General features: G+C 39.1%; 1 pseudogene; it reads left to right on the forward strand.

Moving 5' to 3' along the window:
• Positions 1–23,867, forward strand: part of LOC114686605 — a 290,182-nt pseudogene that overhangs the window by 31,908 nt on the left and 234,407 nt on the right.

Here is a 23,867-nt window from a genome sequence, read left to right on the forward strand (position 1 = left end):
GTCTAAATGGGAAATCCAGGGCAGGATGGGAGCTCTTGTACAGACAGGAAGTCTGGGGCAGGATGGGCGCTCTTGTCCAGAAGGGAAGTCTGGGGCAGGAGAGGAGCTCTGGTCCAGAAGGGAAGTACGGGGCAGGATGGGAGTTGGGGGCTGGTCTCTAAGTCTCAGGAAGTGACTGGGATCTCAGGCAGATGGGCGTGGAGGTATGGCGTGGAAATTGCAGGGTCTGCCGGGGGTCTTGGAGAAGGGGGGCCCTTCTGATAGGGCTAGAAGTGAACCAGTCCAATGACCAGAACTTGGGGCCTAGTTGTGCAGATTTCCATGGAGTGGCTGGTGCCCATTGATGGGGTCTGGGCTGAGCCAGGGAGACTCACCTCTGGTCCAGAAGGGAAGTCCAGGTCAAGATGGGAGCTGGGGACCGGTCTCTAAGTCTCAGAAAGAGGCTGTGGTCTCTGCCAGATGGGCATGGGGCATGACATGGAGTTTAAGAGTCTGCTGGGAGTCTCTGGTCCAGAAGGGAAGTCTGGGGGCCTCCTAGTGAAATTTCAAAATAATTTTCATGCTTGATTAACCAGATCCATACATCCTAGCTAATTGTATTTCTCTGCCTTTGAAACTATTCAAATTTCTCTTGAGTTCTTCTTTAACTTCTTTGTTCTTTGTTTTTCTTTAGGTTTTAATTAATTTATCATTATCTATTTTGTTCACACTGTGACACTCCAGGCTTTCAATAAGGTTTACCTTGAATCAGTGACTAGCTGATCAGAATTAACCATATAGAGGCAGCAATTTGGATAGAGAAGACACACAGGAAGGAAAGGGCAGAGACTAGAGTTTGAGCATCCTTTGATTCTGGGACAAGGAAAGAGAAGTGTCTCTTGCTGAGTCAACAGGCAAAAAGCAAGATCATCTGGTTGCTACTCAGTCTCTCTGAGCTAGCAGGTTTTCACCCCAGTCTTTGACTCCCAAGTCTGATGGATGAATAGAACAATAGAGACTTAATTTAAACTTATATATGGCAGATGAGGCAGAGCTGGGCCAGAGAACCTGAAGCCCTGCCGGACCACAGCCTGAGTGGACTGTGCTGTGCTGAATGTGGGGCCTTGAGGCAGCAGATGATAATTAAAATATCAGTAGGTTCATGTGTAGCCACTAAGGCAACAGAAAAACATCAATTATCGTGTGTGTGTGTTTGTGTGTGTGTGTGTGTGTGTGTGTGTGAGTTCGCGCGCACATGTACACATGGTTCTATAGGCATGCACATGCCATGATTCCTGTTGAAGATCAGCGAACAACTTTTTTCCTGCATTTATTTATAAGAGTTTCCATGGTCATGGTGTCTCTTCACAGCAATAAAGAACCATAACTTCAACATCTTTTATGATTATGTCCCATCCTCACTCTGAGAATGGAAGATAATGGATACCATTATCTTGTTACTGCTTTTAGCAGAAATAGCCATAGTTTCTTTCTGTTTATTACATTGTTGGCTCCTTATCATAAGTATTATTACTGTGTTGGTTTATACTTTAGTTTGCTTTGTTGCTGTTATAAATCACTGACCAAAACAATGTAGTAGAGGAGATGTTTTATCTTGCTTTCCTGTCTTGATTACAGTCCATCACTGAAGAAAGACAGGTCAGAAACTCAAGCAGGAGCAGAGGCAGGAACCATGGGAGATCATTGCCTACTGCTTGATCTCCATGGTTGGCTCAGCTTGCTGTCTTGTACAATAATGGCCTATCTGCCCAAGGATGGTATGGACCATATTGAGTTGGGCTGTAGGAATCAAGGTACCAATCCCCAGTCCCTACCCAGGGTCCTCTGAGAAATTGCCTCTCAGGAGCTATGGAAATGTGAAAGATATCCATAATAACATTACACACATGGAGAGATGCTCATCATTCTGTGTGCTCTTTATTGTTGTGTTCTTTGTTTCTTCGAATTTATTCTCTGTTACACATTCCAAAGTGCACACACGTGCACGCAAACACACACACACACAACACACACACACACACACACACACACACATTCATAAACCACTTGTTAGTATTTAAAAAAACACAAAGCAAACTCTCAGGGACAAACATTCTGATAAGAGTCACAATTGGAAAAGGTTGGTCAGTTTAATTGGTGATTGATAACAACTGCAGATTGTAAAACATTCTGGCTCATCACTTAAAGGAATAGCTACAAGGGTACAAGGAAGAAACTAAACCAATGAGAGATTTAAGGAAAAGACAAATAATACATGTACTATTTTATGTGATTAATAATATCCAGACATGGTTAATTAGTTAACAGCCTTTTTCTCTTAATCACTCAAATCTTAGGACCTAAACATAGTTACTCAAATGAAGCTAAAATATTGCATTAAAAATTGGTGTACAAACAATGCCAAGTGTTAATTGGCTTTTGAATCAGAGTTTGTAGGTGCTGGAGGAGGAAGCCTAGGGCAACATAGTTGCTATTGATCTCTTGAAGGACTAAGATAGACCAAAACAAGATACCTGCACTATCTCCTCTGGTTTTCTATAATTATTTTGAAGGTTTTTAGTCCAGCAAGGCCAGAAATGTAACCACCAATCCAGCTAAAGACTCTGTGATCTACAATGGTGACCAGACTGCATGATATATAAGTACAATAATGGCATAATTATTAGGGGTGCATTCAATCACTCTCTGAAAAGATTTAAAGTCCACTCCATGAAATGAAACTTGACCTGACATGGATAAAAATTCCCAGAACTTCAGAGTATACATGTCAAAGACATAGGAGGAAAATCTAGTACTAATATTCAGTTTAAGGAACTCAGCATTAAATTGAATACTAATGATATTCTGCTATACTCATTGATCAGTGCATTACTCAGCTCTCACCAGAGAAGATGCTTCTTGTAGTAGATGGGAACTAACACAGAAACCCACAAGTGTACAGTGTGTGCAGAGAGTGAGGGATTTTGGAGCACATTGTCTTCAGGAAGTTGTCTCATCAATTCCTTCAACTCAGGCTCAGAGATCTATGTGGAAGAGGAGACAGACAGAATTATGAGTCAAAGGTGATGGATAACTCCAAGGAAGCAGTGTCCAGACACAATGGCACTGATACACATATAAGCTCCCCCAGTCTGTGTGAGCAGACATAAGGCATGTTCAAAGTCAAATGGTACAGTTTCAGATGTTTTCTCATGATTGAGAGAGGAAGTGGAAACCAGTTCTCACCCCTAAAGAAGAAGTTATGTGTAATTGATACCTGCTTTGAAAGGGAAAAATCTGTTTTCTCCAGTCTAGTCTCACTGAGTATATTTTTAGACACACTTCAGGACCAGTTCCATGCACAAGAGTAGTTGGATAACACAAAATGGACAGAATGCTATTTTTGTAGATTTTTTGTCTGTTTCTTTTTCGTATTTATTATTATATTTTTATTTATTTATTTTCTTGATTTTGCATTCCACCCAAAGCTTCCCTTCCATTCCCTCTTCTCAGTTCCCCCCTCCTTTATTCTGCCAGGCCTCACCATCCACTCTCCTTGTACTGTTCATGTTTAGGTTCAGGCAGGCATCCCATGCATATCCTGAGCAATGGTTTATCAACCTGCAGTGAGACCTGACACCTCCTCCTCTACCATGTTTGGATGAGGCAATCCAGCAGGAGGAATGGGTCATCATTGCAGGCCACAGAGTCAGAGATATCTGCCTCCACTCTCAGTACTAGGAGTCCTACATGAAGATCAAGTTACACAACTGTAACATATAGGCAGAGAACCTAGGTCAGTCCCTTATAGGCTCTGTGGTTGTCTTTTCAGCCCTTCTGATGCCAGGTTAGTTGATTTTTTGGGTATTCTTGTGGTATCCTTGACATCACTGAGTCCTACAATTCTTCCTCTGCACCCCCTGCAGAATTCCCCATGTGCTGCTAATGTTTGGCTGTTACAGTTTTTCTAGCCTACATGATATTTTTTGGGTAAAGATGGTGCACAAATTGTGTGAGTGACCAAGAGATGACTGGCACAGCAGGAGACCCATACCCTGAGAGGGCGTCCCCCATGCGAGCCAGGACTCACAAGTGGGATATCCCAGAGACCTAGGATAGAACCAAACATGAATGGCAAAAGAGTCAAAGAAATGATCCTTGGTTATATTCTGCTATACTCATAAATTGATGTCTAGTCCAACTGTTGTAAGAGAGGGCTCAAGCAGCAACTTATGGAAACAGATGTCCATTTGATTTTTGATGTTTATTTTGATTTTCATTTTTGTGGTTTATTATTTTTTCAGAGCTGAGGACTGAACCCAGGGCCTTACACTTGCTAGGCTAGTGCTCTATTACTGAGATAAATCCCCCAACTCTTTAGTGTTTTTTTTATGCCTTTTTATTCTACCCCTTTTCATTTGCTTATAAAGAAAAAGAGAGAAAAATAATATAGAGGTAGGTGGGTAGGGAGTTGGGGAGGACCCAGAAGAAATAAGGAGAGGAGAAAAACATTATCAAAATAAACTCTAGGAAAAACTTCAACTTAATAATAGGCAATCCCCCCATATATAACATGGAGAAGAGACAGCCTACTCAAGAAATGCTAGTGGAAAAACTGCCAACCAGAGCTTGAAAAGAAGTATCTCCCAACCATTTTCCTGTTCCAAAATCAAGTCCAAATGGATCAAAGACTTTAGTGTAAGACCTGAAACCATGAAACTGATAAAGACACCATGGAGGAAACATTTAAATATATCAAATAATTCAGGTAATAAGACCACAAATTAACAACTGTGATTGCAAAAACTTAAATTTGTCTGCATTCACAAAAGTTATGAGCAAGGTAAGAGGCTGCCTACAAACACATGGAAAAATGTCTACTGTCTATATGAGACTGAAGAATATCTAGAATATAGAAAGAAGTAATAAACTGAGGCTGTAGACACAGGTCAGCAGTTAAGAACACTTGCTGTGCTATCAAAGAACCTGAGTTCAGTTTCAAACAACAATGTTGGCAGGCACCTTAAAACCACTTAAAATTCCAGCCCTGAAGGATCCAGCACCCTCTTCTGGCCCCCATGAGAACTGCATTCTCAAGTCCCCTGCAGATACACACACACACACACAACACACACACACACACACACACTGCAGATACACACACACATCTTTTATCAAATGTGCGTTCAGTACTCATATAGACAAGTTGAAATTCTCTGTCAAAGTGGACAAGAACACATTTCTTATTTTTTTGACAACCACTCTCATTAACTTTTTAGGTTTTTTCTTTCAAGCTCCCAAGCATCTTTTGTTTTTCCAACCTTACAATACTGGGGATTTGTCAATCTTTATCTGGAAAGACATAAAGTGAATGGTACTCCTTGTATTTGCTACAAAGCATTTATCTACACAGCCTTATCCATACTGAACCCTGTGCTCTTTTTTTCAGAATACTAACTGGAACCTACCAGTTTCTTCTGCCTTTTGCTTTTGCTGTGGAAGAAATCAACAGGAGTCTGTATCTTCTACCAAATGTGTCTCTTGTATTTGACTTTGTCCCTAGCAATTCTGATGATAAACAGGGATATCAAAATTTCACAAATATTTTACAAGAAGTGCATACTCTTCTCCTTAACTACAACTGTGAAGATGAGGCCAATTGTACAGTAGCAATTACAGGACCAATGTCATCAACATCTGTGAGGATGACACCATTTCTCCAGCTCTACAAATATCTACAGGTGAGTTTGTTTGGGTGGGAATCTTTCTCCTTAGTTGGGAGAGCCTATGCTAAGGAGGGTATAAGTGTGAAACTGTCTTCACATTCATGTAAATCATTTTCAAGCGTGATTAATCAGACACTCAATGGGACATTACAATTCATTGTTGGATATATAGATGAGAAAAAGAATTTGCAGTCAAGTGAATTTTCCTTGAACAAATTGTAAAAATGTGATTTTTTCATGTTTCTTTTTTTCTTTTATTTATTTTATTTTACAATACTATTCAGTTCTACATAACAGCCACAGATTCCCCTGTTCTTCCCCTTCCTGCCCCCCTCCTCTTCCCCCCAGCCCACCCCCATACACATGAACCCCCAGATGAAGGCCACCCCCAAGGACTGAGATCGACCTGATAGACTCAGTCCAGTCAGGTCCAGTACCCTCCTCCCAGATTGAGCCAAGTGTCCCTGTATAAGTCCCAGGTTTCAAACAGCTACCTCATGCAGCAAGCCCAGAACCTGGTACCACTTCCTAGATGCCTCCCAAACAGATCAAGTCAATCAATTGTCTCAACTATTCAGAGGGCCTGATCGAGTTGGGGCCCCCTCAGCCTTTGGTTCATAGTTCATGTGCTTCCATTCCTTTGCCTATTTGTCCCTGTGGTTTATCTAACCTTGGTTTCAACAATTCTCGCTCATATAAACCCTCCCCTTTCTCGCTAATTAGACTCCCAGTACTCCACCCGGGGCCTAGCCGTGGATTTCTGCATCCAGATTGCTCAGTACTTGGATGGGGTTTCTGGCAAAACTATTAGGGTGTTTGACCATCCCATAACCAGAGTAGATCAGTCCCGGCTGTCTCTCGACCATTGCCAGTAGTCTTTTGTGGGGGTATCTTTGTGGATTTCTGTGGGCCTCTTTAGCTCTTTGTTTCTTCCTTTTCTCATGTGGTCTTCATTTACCATGGTCTCCTATTCCTTATTCTCCCTCTCTTTTCTTGATCCAGCTAGGATCTCCCACTCTCTTTCCCTTGACCCTCGCCCTTCATTGCTCCCACTCATGACCAGGCTGTTCATGTAGATCTCATCCATTTCTCCGTGTCTTTCTTGGGGTCCTGTTTTCCAGGTAGCCTCCTTGGTGATGTGAATAGCAGTCCAGTCATCCTTGTTCCACATCTAGCATCTTCCTATGAGTGAGTACATACCATATTTGTTTTTCTGAGGCTGGGTTACCTTAGGATGATTTTTTCAAGATCCATCCATTTGCCTGCAAACCTCATGATGTCATTGTTTTTCTCTGCTGAGTAGTATTCCATTGTGTATATGTGCCACAATTTATTTATCCATTCTTCAGTTGAAGAACATCTAGGTTGTTTCCAGGTTTTGGCTACTACAAACAATGCTGATATGAACATAGCTGAGCAAGTGGTCTTGTGGTATGATTAAGTATTTCTTGGGTATATGCCCAGGAGTGGTATAGCTAGATTTTGGGGGAGTTTGATTCCCAATTTTCTAAGAATGCGCCATATGGATTTCCAAAGTGGTTGTACAAGCTTACATTCCCACCAGCAGTGGAGGAGAGTTCCCTAGTTCCACATCCTCTCCAGCATCAAGTGTCTTCATTGTTTTTGATCTTAGCCATTCTGACAGGCATAACGTACAAGGTGGTATCTCAGAGTTGTTTTAATTTGCATTTCCCTGATGATTAGAGATGTTGAGCAATTCCTTAAATGTCTTTCAGCCATTTGAGTTTCCTCTGTTGAGAATTCTGTTTAGTTCTAAAGCCCATTTCTCAATTGGACTGTTAGTCGTTTTAATGTCTAATTTCTTGAGTTCCTCATATATTCTGGATATCAGTCCTCTGTCAGGTGTGGGGTTGGTGAAGATCTTTTCCCATTCTGTAGGTTGTCGCTTTGCCTTGTTGACGGTATCCTTTGCTCTACAAAAGCTTCTCAGTTTCAAGAGGTCCCATTGATTGATTGTTTGTCTCAGTGTCTGTGCTACTGGTGTTATATTTAGGAAGTGATCTCCTATGCCAATGTGTTCAAGACTACTTCCTACTTTCTCTTCTAGCAGGTTCAGAGTAGCTGGATTTATGTTGAGGTCCTTGATCCACTTGGACTTAAGTTTTGTGCACGGTGACAGATATGGATCTATTTGCAGACTTCTACACATTGTTATCCAGTTATGCCAGCACCATTTGTTGAAGATGCTTTCTTTTTTCCATTGTACACTTTTGGCTTCTTTGTCAAAAATTATATGTTCATAGGTGTGTGGGTTAATGTCAGGGTCTTCAATTCAATTCCATTGGTCCACATGTCGGTTTTTATGCCAATACCCAGCTGTTTTTATTACTGTAGCTCTATACTAGAGCTTGAAGTCAGGGATCCTGATGCCACCAGAGGTTGTTTTATTGTACACAATTCTTTTGGCTTATCCTGGAATTTTTGTTTTTCCATATGAAGTTGAGTATTATTCTTTCCAAGTCTGTAAAGCATTGTGTTGGTATTTTGATGGGGATTGCATTGAATATGTAGATTTCTTTCGGTAAGATTGCCCTTTTTACTATGTTAACCCTGCCTATCCATGAGCATGGGAAATCTTTCCATTTTCTGACATCTTCTTCAATTTCTTTTTTCAGGGACTTAACGTTCTTGTCATATAGGTCCTTCACTTGCTTGGTTAGTGTTACCCCAAGGTATTTCTTGTCATTTGTCGCTATTGTAAAGGGTGATGTATCTCTGATTGCCTTCTCAGCTTCTTTGTCCATTGTATATAGGAGGACTACTGATTTTTTTGAGTTGATCTTGTATCCTGCTATGTTGCTGAAGGTGTTTATACACTTTATCAGTTCCTGGGTGGAATCTTTGGGGTCACTCAAGTATCCTATCATGTCATCTGCAAATAAGGAAGTTTGTCTTCTTCCTTTCCAATTTGTAGCCCCTTAATCTCCTTATGTTGTCTTATTGCTCTGGCTAGAACTTCAAGTTCTATATTGAATAAGTATGGGGAGAGTGGACAGCCTTGCCTCGTTCCTGATTTTAGTGGAATTGCTTTGAGTTTCTCTCCATTTAATTTGATGTTGGCTGTTGGTTTGCTGTAAATTGCCTTTATTATGTTTAGGTATGTTCCCTGTATTCTTGATCGCTCCAAAACTTTTGTCATGAAGGGGTGTTGAATTTTGTCAAATGCCTTTTCTGCATCTAGTAAGATGATCATGTGGTTTTTTTCTTTGAGTTTGTTTATATGGTGTATTACATTGATGGACTTTCGTATGTTGAACCACCCTTGCATCCCTGGGATGAAGCCTACTTGATCATGGTGGATAATTGTTCTGATGTGTTCTTGGAGTCTGTTTGCCAGTATTTTATTGAGTATTTTTGCATCAATGTTCATGAGCGAGTTCGGTCTGTAGTTCTCTTTCTTTGTTGCATCCTTGTTTGGTTTAGGAATCAGGGTAATTTTAGCCTCATAGAAGGAGTTTGGTAATGTTCCTTCTGTTTCTATTATGTGGAACAATTTAGAGAGTATTGGTATTAACTCTTCTTTGAAGATCTGGTAGAATTCTGCGCTGAAACCATCTGGTCCTGGGCTTTTTTTTGGTTGGGAGACTTTTAATGACTGTTTCTATTTCCTTAGAGGTTATTGTACTATTTAAATAGTTTATCTTGTCTTGATTTAACTTAGGTATGGGGTACCTATCCAGAATAATGTCCATTTCTTTTAGGTTTTCCAGTTTTTTGGAGTAGAGGTTTTTGAAATATGACCTTATAATTCTCTGGATTTCCTGAATGTCTGTTGTTATGTCCCCCTTTTCATTTCTGATTTTGTTGATTTGGATTCTCTCTCTCTGTCTTTTGGTTAATTTGGATAAGGGATTGTCTATCTTGTTGATTTTCTCAAAGAACCAACTCTTTGTTTCATTAATGTTTTGTATTGTTCTCTTTGTTTCTATTTTATTGAATTCACCTCTCACTTTGATAATTTCCTGGTGTTTATTCTTCTTGGGAGACTTTGCTTCTTCTTTTTCTAGAGATTTCAGGTGTGCTGTTAATTCACTAGTGTGGGAGTTCTCCAACTTCTTTATGTGGGCATTTATTACTTTGAATTTCTCTCTTAGCACTGCTTTCATAGTGTCCCATAAGTTTGGGTATGTGGTGTCTTCATATTCCTTGATCTCTAGGAAGTCTTTAATTTCTTTCTTTATTTCTTCCTTAACCCATTGGTGATTCATTTGAGCATTATTCAGTTTCCATGAGTATTGATGTATCCACCTCTTATTAAATAAGAAACACAGAAACAATGCAAAAGAGAAAGCCGAGAGGTCAGAGCTCAGAGCCAAAATCTCACCCTTCCGCCTGCGGTGTCCCAGCCTCCCGAATCAGAGCCCTATTTCCTGTCTGTTCGTCTATTTAAAGAGACAGAACAAGCCACAGCTATCTCACCTCACCAGTTCCTCAGCTGGTCCTGTTTCCTCAGACTGGAAGCTTCTGTGTCCTCATCCCAATAGCTCTCAGCTGAACTGTGTTGCTCCAAAGCCTGAAAGCTTAACCAGCCAAATGCTTCTAGTTTCTGGTCCTCACGCCTTATATATCTTTTTGCTTTCTATCACCACTCCCTGGGATTAAAGGCTGGTTTTCTGGGATTAAAGGAGTGTGTCACCACCATGCCTGGCTATTTCCAATGTGGCCCTGAACTCACAGAGATCCAGAGGGATTTCTATCTCTGGAATGCTAGGACTAAAGGCGTGTGCCACCACTGCCACACTCTTGCTATGGCTCTAATAGCTCTGACCCCCGGGCAACTTTATTTATTAACATACAATCAAAATCACATTTCAGTATAATTAGATTACCACCACACATGAGATTGTAGGTTTTCTGTAGTTTTTGTTGTTGTTGAAGTCTAACTTTAAACCATGGTGGTCTGATAGAACACAGGAGGTTATTCCAATTGTATTGTATCTGTTGAGATTTGCGTTGTGGCCAAGTATGTGGTCGATTTTAGAGAAAGTTCCATGGGGTGCTGAGAATAAGGTATATTCTTTCTTGTTAGGATGGAATGTTCTGTAGATATCTATTAGGTCCAATTGGGTCATGACATCAGTTAAGTCCTTTATTTCTCTGTTAAGTTTCGATTTGGGAGATCGGTCCAGTGGTGAAAGTGGGGTGTTGAGATCTCCCACTATTAATGTGTGGGGTTTTATATGTGGTTTAAGCTTTAGTAATGTTTCTTTTACATATGTGGGTGCCCTTGTGTTTGGGGCATAAGTGTTCAGAATTGAAACTTCATCTTGGTGGATCTTTCCTGTGATGAGGATGTAATGCCCTTCTTGATCTCTTTTGATTGATTTTAATTTGAAGTCTATTTTTTGGATGTCAGGATGGCTACACCTGCTTGTTTCTTAAGATCATTTGATTGGAAAGTCTTTTCCCAGCCTTTTATTCTTAGGTAGTGTCTGTATTTGAATTTGAGATGTGTTTCTTGTATGCAGCAGAAAGATGGGTCCTGCTTTCATATCCATTCTGTAAGCCTATGTCTTTTATATGTGAATTAAGTCCGTTGATATTAAGCGATATTAATGACCAGTGATTGTTCATCCCTGTTATTTTTGGTGGTAGTGTGTGTGTACTTCTTTTCTTTGGGGTTTACTGTTGTGGCTTCATCTATTGCCTGTGTTTTCAAGTGTGTATCTGACTTCCTTCGGTTGGAATTTTCCTTCTAATGCTTTCTGTAGGGCTGGGTTTGTGGATAAGTATTGTTTAAATCTGGTTTTGTCTTTGAATGTCTTGTTCATTCCATCTATTATGATTGAAAGTTTTGCTGGGTATATTAGTCTGGGCTGACATCCATGGTCTCTTAGTGTCTGCATTACATCTGTCCAGGTCCTTCTGGCTTTCAAAGTCTCCATTGAGAAATTGGGTTTTATTCTGATGGGTTTACCTTTATAGGTCACTTGGCCTTTTTCCTTTGCTGCTCTTAATATTCTTTCTTTATTCTGTACATTTAGTTGTTTAATTATTATGTGTTGAGGGGACTTTTTTGGGGGTCTAGTCTGTTTGGTGTTCTATAGGCTTCTTGTATCTTCATAGGCATTTCCTTCTTTAAGTTGGGAAAGTTTTCTTCTATAATTTTGTTGAATATATTTTCTGTGCCTTTGAGTTGGTATTCATCACCTTCTATCCCTGTAATTTGTTGGTTTGATCTTTTCATGGTGTCCCAAATTTCTTGGACATTTTGGTCCATGACTTTGCTGGCTTTAGCGTTTCCTTCAACTGATGAAACTATTTCTTCTACTGTATCTTCAATGCCAGAGATCCTCTCTTCCATCTCTTGCATTCTGTTGGTTATACTTGCATCTGAAATTCCCAATCTTTTACTCAGGTTTTCTATTTCCAACATTCCCTCTGTTTGTGTCTTCTTTATCTTTTCAATTTCCTTTTCAGGTCTTGGACTGTTTCCTTTATTTGTTTCATTGCTTTTTCATGATTTTCTTTCAGTACTTTATTGTTTTCTTCCAGGACTTTATTGTTTTCTTGCAGGACTTTATTGTTTTCTTCTAATTTGATTGCCCTTTCCTCTAGTTGTTTATAACATTCTTCCCATTTTTTGTCTTTTCCTCTACACAAGCCTCTACCTTCTTCATGATGTTACTCATAAGGCTATTTTCCTCTGCTTCTTCCAATTTTTGATGTTCAGGTCTAGATGTTGGAGGCGGGCTAGGTTCTGGTGATGCTGTATTGCTCTTCATTTTGTTGTATGTACTTCTGCCTTGACATCTGCCCATCTCCTTTGGTTCCTTCTTGGTCTTATCAGTGTACTTGATTCAGAAAGAGCTGACAGATTCAGGAAGTCTCTCTCTCTTGTCCAGATGGGAGTTCTCTTGTCCAAATGGGAACTCTGGGGCAGGATGGAAGCTCTTATCTGGACCAGAAGTCTTGGGAAGGATGGGAGCTTTTGTCCAGACAGGAAGTCTGGGGTAGAATGTGTGCTCTTGTCCAGAAGGGAAGTCCAGGTCAGGATGTGAGATCTTGTCCAGGAGGGAAGTCCAGGGCAAAATGGGAGCCCTCTGTCTCTGGTCCAGAAAAGAAGTCCAGGGCAGGATGGGAGCTGGGGGCCAGTCTCTATGTCTCAGGAAGTGGCTGGGGTCTCAGGCAGATGGGCATGGGTGCAGGGCATGGAGATTGCAGGGGCTGCCGGGGGGCTTGGAAAAGGGGATCCCTCCCAGAGGTGCTAGAAGTCGACCTGCCCGGTGGCCAGAAACTGGGACCAAGTTGGGTAGGTCTTCCCGGAGTGGCTGGTGCCCAGGGATGGGGTCCGGGTTGGGCCCAGATACTCACCTATGGTCCAGAAGGGAAGTCGGGGGCCAAAAATGTCATTTTTTTCAGCTTTCTAACAGTGTAATAACTGTAGTAATAGAGAAAAATTGCCTTCCTGTCATTTCAAACTGGCGCTTCACACACCTCAGGGCTTCCATTGAGATTTCTGACAGTCTTCTACCTCATGCTGCTCCCTGTGTTTCATGTCCTTCAGCTCACCTATGGACCTTTCCATCCTATCCTGAGTGATCGTGAACAGTTTCCAAGTCTGTATCAGATGGCCCCCAAGGACACAGCTCTGGCCCTGGCCATGGTCTCTTTGATGATTCACTTCAACTGGAACTGGGTTGGGCTGGCCATCTCAGATGATGACCAGGGTCTCCAATTTCTCTCAGATCTGAGGGGAGAAACTGAAGTCCAAAGAGTCTGCTTAGCCTTTGTGATCATGATCCCAGTCAACATGGAGTTATACATGTCAAGAGCTGAAGTGTATAACAACCAAATTGAGACATCATCCACAAATGTTGTTATCATTTATGGTGACACAGACAGTACTCTAGCTGTGTGCTTTAGAATGTGGATATTACAGGGTATACAGAGAATATGGGTCACCACCTCACAGTGGGATGTCATTACAATCATGAGAGACTTCACTCTTGACTCATTCCATGGGACTTTTGCCTTTGCACACCACCATGCTGAGATTTCTGGTTTTAAAAATTATGTTCAGACATTGAACCCTTCCAAACACACAGACATGTTCCTGGCAGGACTGGGGTGGATGTACATTAGCAGTGAAGCCTCAACATCTAACTGTAAGACACTGGAGTACTGCTCATCTAATGTCTCACTGGAATGGTTAATGCTACAGAGTTTTGACATAGCCTTTAGTGATGATGCTTATGATATATACAGTGCTGTGTATGCTATAGCCCATGCTCTCCATGAAATGCTTCTTCATCAAGTAGAAAATCAGTCAATCAACCTGAGAGCACTGGATTTTGACTGCTCACAGGTACTGTATCTTCCAATGGAATTGTACTTGGTGTCATCAATGTTATATTCTTTAAGAGTCTCTCACACGCCGAAACCAGTATTTGTCATATATGTGGTGTTCGCTATAAGGGATGGTTTGTTTAAGTGTACTCACCCAATTCTGACCCAACTGTACTGTCTGGGGACCTTATCCCTCTTGATTCTCTGAGAGCAATATCACAGGAAATAGTGCTGAGATTCAGTTCAATACCTGCTTGTGTGCCTGTGTGTGTGAGTATATTTGCGTCTGATTTTCTAATGTCCTTACGTTTGTTTCCGTGAGAGTGTATTGTGTCTTTGTTAGTGTCTAAATGCATTTATGTGTATGGATGTGCTGGTTTGCATACATGAGTATCTCTCCTCTGTGTTTCTGCGTGACTGTGTATATGAGCATATATTTGCTGTGTGCACATATGTCTCTTTGTGAATGTTTGTATCAGTGTGTGTCTGTGTGTGTTTTGTGTCTTTATGTGCCTGAGCATGTCTGTGTCTAAATTTGATTGTTTATGTCTGTTTGTATGTGTGTGTTAGTGTGTATGTGTGTGAATGGCTGTGGCTATATTATATGTGTGCCTGTGCATGGATATCTGTGTGGAAGTGTTTGTGTATGGTGCATATTTATGTTTGATGTTTGTGTGTATGTTTGTATTTGTGTTTGATGGTTTCCTCTGAGGGAACTAAAATTCTAGGGACACAATGACTTTATTTATTCACATGTTTTCATTGAGTTTCTCCCTTGGGAACTTTCAATAAAGTTGCCTTTGGATGAAATCTGAATACATTTTCAGACTTAAAATAATAGAATATAGACTAAAGAATGTTTTCTATCTTTCAGCTTCACCTATTTCTGCAGAATATGCACTTTGTTAATCCTGTTGGAGATGTAATAAATATGAATCAGAAAGAAAAACTGCAAGGCGAGTATGGAATTTACCACATTTGTAATTTCCCCCATGGTGTTGGACTTAAGGTGAAAGTAGGAGAGTTTAAGCCATATTTTCCACTTGGTGAACAGCTTCATTTATATGAAGACATGATAGAGTGGGCCACAGGAACTAGACAGGTGAGTCTGACCAAAATGTACTGATGTACACTTCACAGTTGTAATGACTGTCAATTGGGACCATTTGGGTTTCCCTGTGATTTAGTGAAATTAGAAGGGTGGTCATGTATGACTTAATTGTAAATTTCTACTTGAGGTTGTTTCCTTCAGATTTAAAAAATATGATTTTTAAATAATTTTTTGAAAATCTAAGACAAACATATGATATATTTTATCATGTCAGAAACTCTCTGACTTATAAACAAATATAAAACTAGATATGACCAACATTTCATATTATTCCCAGTAAAATTATCAGTATTCTCTTGGTACCATTCTCATTGCTGCCCATTGCTTTTCTTCTCTTCTGTTGAATCTCTAATCAACATGCTGAAAAGACTGAAGCTAATTGTAAGGAAAGATTTGGAACTAGGAACAGTTACACAAGTCATTCATTTATATTCTATACTTTTATTCAAGCATGTTAACTAGGATGTCCAAATTGCTTCATTCTCTAACAATATATTCACGTTTTCATGGACCACATTAGATATTTTATTAATTAAAATTTGCTTTTTAGACTTTTTTATATGGATGTTTTTCCCGTATATATCTGTGTTACATTTGAGTATGAGGTATCTAAGTAAGTATGCCAGGAGAGGGATTAAGATACCCATGAACTGAAGACAATTTTGAGCCTAAGTGTAGGAGTGGGAGTTGAACAGCAAGTATGATAACTTGCTAAGCAACCTCTCCTTCCCTGAATTATAATTTTTAAAGGAATCCTTCATTAGAAGAGCATTTCTTTGTACCTTAATTTTTGCATAACTCATTCAAACAAACAAATGAACAAACAAACAAAAAGATTTATATTGTTTCCTTAATTGATCTGACTGACACTCAAATTCATAATAATTTGGCTTTGAGAAAATTTGAAAATAAAATATCCATTATATGTCCCCAAGATGTATTATAGGTATTGATTCTGATGTGTGTCTGGTTTTATAGTATCTGAACTTCATTGCCTACTACAATGTTGTGTGTTGAATTTGAATGGTGTTTACTACTGGAAAGTGTGCAAACTTAACCTGAAGTGATATCTCAAGTTGATCAAATAGAGTTGAATCAAGAGTTAATATTCTATTTTCACAGTGATGAGAAACTTATGCTCAGAGAACAGAGCAAATGGGTTGAAGTTTTAGCTACTGGCCTGTTCCCCTAGATCAGAGACGAGCAATAAAATCACAAGCCTGCTTCTACCAGGCCTAACTTGAACAATACAAAATCATCAACCAAAATGGTAGGCAGGACTAAAATCAACCCAATATGCACTGTACTCCAGATATGTAAATAATAATGCAGAAATGAAACTTGTAAACAGTGAAGCAGCAGGACTCCAAATGATACAATCATAGGCTTATGTGACAGTGAACTCAATGACACACCAAACATAGACTACAAAGAATAATTGTAAGGATGTTCAAAAAATAAAAGAGCAAAAAAAAAATCACCTCTAAGGACAATCCAATTAGATCACACACACTTGCAAACAATAAGGAATTGAGTGAGGATGTGACAAAAATTCAGTAATGTTATAATAACCATGAAGAATTCATACTACCAGTTTGAAAATGAAAGACACAAAAATTCAAACAACAAACTGTATAAAATATCTTTCTTTGAGAATGTCTCAAGTACAAGACAAGCTTTGAGAACTAGAAACAAGGCAAATAAATTTTAATTTAAACTATGACAAAGATAAAACCATAAGGTGGGATGAAGAAAACACAAGAGACTTAGGGGACATCAGTAAAAGATCAAATTAAGAAAGCACAGGCACAAGAGGAGGACAACATGTGAAAGGACCAAAGGTATTTCTCATAAAATGACAGCCAAGATTTTACCAAATCCTGGGGAGGGGTGCTGTGGAAATATGGCCATCCAGATAGAGGAGGCAGTCACAGTGCCTAACAGACAGGTTCAGAAAAGGACCTGCATTTTTAGAATATTACTTGAAATCTCAATTATGCAGAATAAAGAGGAATTTTAGGTTACAAGAGAGAAGGTCAATTTTATTGAAAGTCCCCATCATAATAACAGTAGCTTTATTCATAGACACTTTAAAAGGAGAGAGTATCAATTATGAGTTTCAAACAAAGACAAAATTTCCAACTTCAATTACTATACCCAGCAAAGCTGTCCTTCATAATTTCAGGAAGATAAAAAAACTTTTAAAAGTGAACAAAAATTGCAGGAACATAAAGCTACTGGAACATCACTAAGGAAGACACTTCCAGAGTGTCTTTACACTTCATACTCCTTCACACTGAATATTAAGTTAAACAGTAGATGTCACAAAAATGTGTAGAATACACTAGATCACTACACATAAAAGCAAAGGTTTGTAATCCATCAAAACATACAAAAACGCCAGTTGACAATAATCACCAAATAACTTTCATTAATAACTGAATTTGAAGAATCCCACTCTCTAATCAAAGGACACAGACAAGGAAATTAAAAAAAAAACAGACAATACTGTGTTGCTCAGAAGGAAAACACTGCACTCATAAAGAAGAACAGAGTCTCCACAGTAAAGGAAAAAGATCATTCCAGGTAAAATGAATCAGAAAGAAGAACATTGTTGTCCAATCAATGAACATAGATGGAGAGATTCTCAAGTAAATTCTGGCAAACAGACACATCAAAAAGATCAATCCCTATACACAAGATGACTTTGTTAGAGGGATGTAAGGCTGGTCCAACACATGCAAATCAATCAAGTATAATATGTCACATAAATGTGCTAGGATAAAAATGTATGCTCTGAAATTCAGCAAATGATGAACTAGAAAAATATCCTGAGTGAGTACCAAAAAAAAACAGTCATTATGTATCACTCAAAGTAATCTAATATAAAATAAAAAAATAGACACATAAAAGCATAGAGATATAATAGCGTGGAGTCCAGATGACGTGCTTAATAAATTTTGGTTTTACTCAATTATGAAAAAAAAAAAAAAGTATGCTCATTGAAAAAGATACAGAAAATGTTTTGATCAATATCCAGCATCTCTTCAGAGAAAGCAAACAAAGAAACATAAAAAAACACCCTTGAAAAACAGAAAGATGTCATGACAATGCAAGTTTCTACAACACAAAACATAGACAACATTGTACTCCATGGAGAGAAACTCAAAGCATTTACACAGAATTCAGAAATGGGACCAAGTGTGGTGGTGCTTCCCAGAATAATGAGCAACTAAAAAAAATAGGTCACCAATATGGCCAGAGACCAATTAGATGGTGGCAACTTCTCAATTAAGTTTCTCTTTTTTCTTGTATCTCTGCTTTGTGTCAAGTTGACAAAGCTAAGCTACACAGTGGGTGGGTAGAGTGTTCAGTTCAGGCATTCCAGTGGTGACACAACATATACTCCTAGATCTTCCTGAACTTTTAGTATTTGGAAGCACCTCAATATTTCATCAATTTGTTCTCACATATTCATGTGTGGACTTGTACAAAGTCCTGAAAGAATTGTGTTCACTCAGGTCATGTATAGAAAGAAATCTTGCTAACTACTCAGCATGATGAGATGCTATAACTATTGAAGGAGTCCTCAAACTCCTAGCCCAGAATCTGTCTGCTTTTCCTCAGATGCCCTCTGCTGTGTGCAGTGTTGACTGTCACCCTGGATTCAGAAAATTCCATCAAGAAGGAATGGCAGCCTGCTGTTTTGATTGCACACCCTGCCCAGCAAATGAGATTTCCAATGAGACAGGTAAGTGTTTATTTACTGCAGTGGGAAATCCTTCTGACTGACGTTCTTCTTCTATACACACTGTGACATTGAAGGGGCCTGGAAGGGTGCTGCACTGTTGTATGGTATTCAGTAGAGAAGACTGCTCAGACATAGGTTTAGTCAAATAAAGTCTTTATTAACTGGAGGTGAACTACACTGGATGTTCAGGACCCCAGGGGAGCACTGAGCCTTTCTCAGGGTGAGATTTTTAAGCATGAGAACCATGATGTGGGTTGACATTCTTTATTTACCAAGAACAGTGAGCCAAAAGCAGATCTACAGAAGCTGAAAAGCAACATTAGTACATTTTGAGACTTTCCCAGAACTATAAGTCCTTTGATGGATTAGTCCATTACTTTAGTTTGTCAGGTTGTGCTGCTAGGTGGTGAATTTTATATTCTGAGTGGCACTTTTATCATGGAGTCAGTTGAGTTAGGGAGGGTCTGGGACCTACTAAGTTCTATGGCCCTTTTACAGCACAAATAAAATCTATTCCTTTCCTAATTTTGTTTTACAATATTAATGTCCTTATAAATAACAATCTGTGCCTTCACATATATCTTTGACACACTGTAAAATCATTGCTGATAGTATTTGATAAAAGAAATTGTCTTGAAAAATCAAACAGTCCTGTGAGTAAATTCTACACTATATCTGTCCCAATGATTATATCCCTGTAAAGGTACAGGTAGACTAGATTGGAGTCATGAGTCTTTTTAAATATTTGGTTATTCATTTATCCATCTTGAATAATAATAGTTTTACTATATATATTATATTACAATAATATCCTTCTTGCAATAAAATAGTTTTAAGATAATAAACTTAAAAAATAAAGGTATGTGTTTCTGTGTGAGTTTAAGTTGGGAGATTGTGGAGGCCAAAATAGTGTATAAAAGCCTCTGGAACTTGAGTTTTGACAGATATAAGCTTCCACATGGATGCTGAGTCCAAACCCTTGTTCTCTGCAAGAGCTGTAAACACTCTTAACTGTTGAGTTATCTCCTGCCACTGAAGTCATGAATCCTATACAACTTGTTCTTGCCACTGCCCACACACATTGCTGACAAAGACAGATATTGAGTCACTGTGTGTTGAGATGGTAAATAAGAACTGTGTGGTGATGGGCATGCTGTTTATACAGCAGTTGAATGCATAGTATTTTGTGTTGCCACTTAGCTGACAGGTGAGTGTGGAAGACAACATGAAGATGTGAATTCAGCGTGGTTCCTTAAGACTGCAATGGGAGCCTGCTAAGGAAACTTTGGGATGATGCAAGTGCTGTTACTTCCATGAAAGGGAGGTTCTCAGAGAGTTTTGAGACTGATGCCATTGTAGGATGTAATGACTAAAGAGTAGCAATTGTGGGTAAAATTATTAGAAACAGCTAAACATTAGAGAGCACTTGATTTCATATCAAAAATTGGGGATACGTGTGGACACTTGATGTAGAGAAAGACAGGTGTCCCAATTAAGATTTTTGTACACAGTGGTAATGAATAATGTCACAATAATACAATTAGTATAGTTTTGTAGTGCAAAGAAATAGCCATGATTATTCCAGTGATAGTGTGGCATACACAATCCATATAAGTCAACTGGTTATTGATTTGGAGATGGCCAAATTCAAAGGACAGTCCAAAATTGTTTTTCACTTTTATACCAGTCATTGTGTATAATTCTAAGAATATTTTAAAAAAGACACTTAGGGGGGAGAAGAGATGTCTCACTGCTTAATAGCTCTCGTTGCTCTTCCAGAGGTCCTTAGTTCAATTCCCAGCAATCACATGGTGGCTCACAACTATCTGTAATGATATCTGGTACCCTCTTCTTGAGTGCAGGCATACATGCAGGCAGAGCACTGTATACATAATAAATAAATAAATAAATAAATAAATAAATAAATAAATAAATCTTAAAAGAAAGAGATTTAGGGTCAGTGAGAAGAGTGAGCAGGTAAATATCTTGCCACAAGTCTGATGACCTGAGTTCATCCCAGATGCCCACTGCAATGAGATGGAGCCAACTCCTACAAGATGCCTTCTCGACAGCTTGCACTTTACACACACACACACACACACACACACACACACACACACACACACACATTTAAAACTATAAACAGATTGTAATAAATTAGTTTTAAGATAATAACTATAAAGGGCATTTATAATAATAAATACCAACAAAAAATAAACAAAAAACCCAGGTCTGTTGGAGACCACAGAGGTTTCCTAGTGATATCTGAGCTTGCTTTCCCAGAAGGGCTGCATAAGATGATAACTGGACACCAGGCCCGGGTAATAGGTGTTTGGTAGGGTCTACAACTTGGTTGTATTTAGAAAGAGACAAGGTCTTTTGCCTTGCCACTTGGCTTTGTTATAAAAAGATCTTTGGAGTAAACGTCAGGTCCAATGGATTAGGATCCAGGTCCTCCTGAGGCTATCCCGTATTTATGTTTCTCTCTCTCTCCCCTCTATGTTTTTTATTTAAATGTCTTATCCCAAGATAGACAAGCCCTTATCCAAACTAACCAAAAGACAGAGAGAGAGAATCCAAATCAACAAAATCAGAAATGAAAAGGGGGACATAACAACAGACATTGAGGAAATCCAGAGAATTATCAGGTCATATTTCAAAAACCTCTACTCCACAAAACTGGAAAACCTAAAAGAAATGGATATTTTTCTGGATAGGTACCACATACCTAAGTTAAATCAAGACCAGATAAACTATTTAAATAGCACAATAACCCCTAAGGAAATAGAAACAGTCATTAAAAGTCTCCCAACCAAAAAAATCCCAGGACCAGATGGTTTCAGCCCAAAATTCAACCAGATCGTCAAAGAAGAGTTAATACCAATACTCTCTAAATTGTTTCACATAAAAGAAACAGAAGGAACATTACCAAACTCCTTCTATGAGGCTAAAATTACCCTGATTCCTAAATCAAACAAGGTTGCAACAAAGAAAGAGAACTACAGACCGATCTCCCTCATGAATATTGATGCAAAAATACTCAATAAAATACTGGCAAACAGACTCCAAGAACACATCAGAACAACTATCCACCATGATCAAGTAGGCTTCATCCCAGGGATGCAAGGGTGGTTCAACATACGAAAGTCCATCAATGTAATACACCATATAAACAAATTCAAAGAAAAAAACCACATGAAAATCTCACTAGATGCAGAAAAGGCATTTGACAAAATCCAACACCCCTTCATGATAAAAGTCTTGGAGCGATCAGGAATACGGGGAACATACCTAAACATAACAAAGGCAATATATAGCAAACCAACAGCCAACATCAAATTAAATGGAGAGAAACTCAAAGCAATTCCACTAAAATCAGGAACGAGGCAAGGCTGTCTGCTCTCCCCATACTTATTCAATATAGTACTTGAAGTTCTAGCCAGAGCAATAAGACAACATAAGGAGATTAAGGGGATACAAATTGGAAAGGAAGAAGTCAAGCTTTCCCTATTTGCAGATGACATGATAGTATACTTGAGTGACCCCAAAGATTCCACCCAGGAATTGATAAAGCTTATAAACACCTTCAGCAACATAGCAGGATACAAGATCAACTCAAAAAGATCAGTAGCCCTCCTATATACAATGGACAAAGAAGCTGAGAAGGCAATTAGAGATACATCACCCTTTACAATAGCCAAAAATGACATAAAATACCTTGTGGTAACACTAACCAAGCAAGTGAAGGACCTATATGACAAGAACTTTAAGTCCCTGAAAAAAGAAATTGAAGAAGATGTCAGAAAATGGAAAGATCTCCCATGCTCATGGATAGGCAGGATTAACATAGTAAAAATGGCAATCTTACCGAAAGCAATTTACAGATTCAATGCAATCCCCATCAAATTACCAACACAATTCTTCACAGACCTGGAAAGAATAATACTCAACTTCATATGGAAAAACAAAAAACTCAGGATAGCTAAAAGAAACCTGTACAATAAAACAACTTCTGGAGGCATCACAATCCCTGACTTCAAGCTCTACTATAGAGCTATGGTAATAAAAACAGCTTGGTATTGCCATAAAAACCGACATGTGGACCAATGGAAACGAATTGAAGACCCTGACATTAACCCACACACCTATGGACATATAATTTTTGACAAAGAAGCCAAAGTGTACAATGGAAAAAAGAAAGCATCTTCAACAAATGGTGCTGGAATAACTGGATATCAAGGTGTAGAAGGCTGCAAATTTATCCATATCTGTCACCGTGCACAAAACTTAAGTCCAATTGGATCAAAGACCTCAACATAAATCCAGCTACTCTGAACCTGTTAGAAGAGAAAGTAGGAAGTAGTCTTGAACACATTGGCATAGGAGATCTCTTCCTAAATATAACACCAGTAGCACAGACACTGAGACAAACAATCAATCAATGGGACCTTTTGAAACTGAGAAGCTTTTGTAGAGCAGAGGATATGGTCAACAAGGCAAAGCGACAGCCTACAGAATGGGAAAAGATCTTCACCAACCCCACATGTGACAGAGGACTGATATTCAGAATATATAAGGAACTCAAGAAATTAGACATCAAAACCACCAACAGTCCAATTGAGAAATGGGCTTTAGAACTAAACAGAGAATTCTCAACGGAGGAAACCCAAATGGCTGAAAGACATTTAAGGAATTGCTCAACATCCCTAATCATCAGGGAAATGCAAATCAAAACAACTCTGAGATACCACCTTACGCCTGTCAGAGTGGCTAAGATCAAAAACACTGAAGACACTTTATGCTGGAGAGTATGTGGAACTAGGGGAACTCTTCTCCACTGCTGGTGGGAATGCAAGCTTGTACAACCACTTTGGAAATCAATATGGCGCTTTCTTAGAAAATTGGGAATCAATCTCCCCCAAGATCCAGCTATACCACTCCTGGGCATATACCCAAGAAATGCTCAATCATACCACAAGAGCACTTGCTC

Source organism: Peromyscus leucopus, chromosome 1 (genome assembly GCF_004664715.2).
Source record: "Peromyscus leucopus breed LL Stock chromosome 1, UCI_PerLeu_2.1, whole genome shotgun sequence".
NCBI classification, from domain to species: domain Eukaryota; kingdom Metazoa; phylum Chordata; class Mammalia; order Rodentia; family Cricetidae; genus Peromyscus; species Peromyscus leucopus.